The sequence below is a fragment of the Strigops habroptila genome, chromosome 6 (assembly GCF_004027225.2).
Source record: "Strigops habroptila isolate Jane chromosome 6, bStrHab1.2.pri, whole genome shotgun sequence".
NCBI classification, from domain to species: Eukaryota; Metazoa; Chordata; class Aves; order Psittaciformes; family Psittacidae; genus Strigops; species Strigops habroptila.
The window spans coordinates 52,894,593-52,895,256 of record NC_044282.2 but is presented as its reverse complement, the minus strand read 5'-3'; positions in this window follow the sequence as shown (position 1 = coordinate 52,895,256).

Here is a 664-nt window from a genome sequence, read left to right as displayed (position 1 = left end):
ACCGGTCAATAGGAGGGAGAGCTGCTCAGCTCTGCAGGAACAATGTAATCAGTTCAGGCGTACAGTTGGCTTCGGCGTCCCAAGTGCCATCTGTGAGAAAACTGATTTATTAAATGACTGGTTACAACAAAATGCACATTCCTTTTCTACTTATTTACATGCATGCATGTATATTGATTAAAATCAGTTCGGTTTTACTACATTAAATCAAGAGTGTTGATAATTAAGCATCTGTGCACAGGGCTTAGAACATTACGAGCATTAAAGAAATAAACAATAGTTTATAATAGGATCATTAGAGCAGTCTTAGCAGCACTTACAACATGTTTATTCAAAAATTAAATATGCCCTAAGGAAGAAAAATACCAATTATGGAACCCAGGGGATTTAAAATAAAAAGGTCAGTTTAAAAGCCTTTAAGTAAATAAAGACTCAAAACAACTCAGCAACAGCTCATGTTTAAAAATAGACTAAGTAGCTAAAACAATAAAATGTGTTAATTGTAAGATCTGGAATATATCAAAACAACAAGTACAGTCACCCTCATTACCTTCTCATTGTTCATAGTGACGAAACTCAGTATTAATACTGACAAATGACATACATCTTCGTGTATATATGCACAGCAAATATTTATAGTTCTATGAGTGTTTCAAACTGGTTG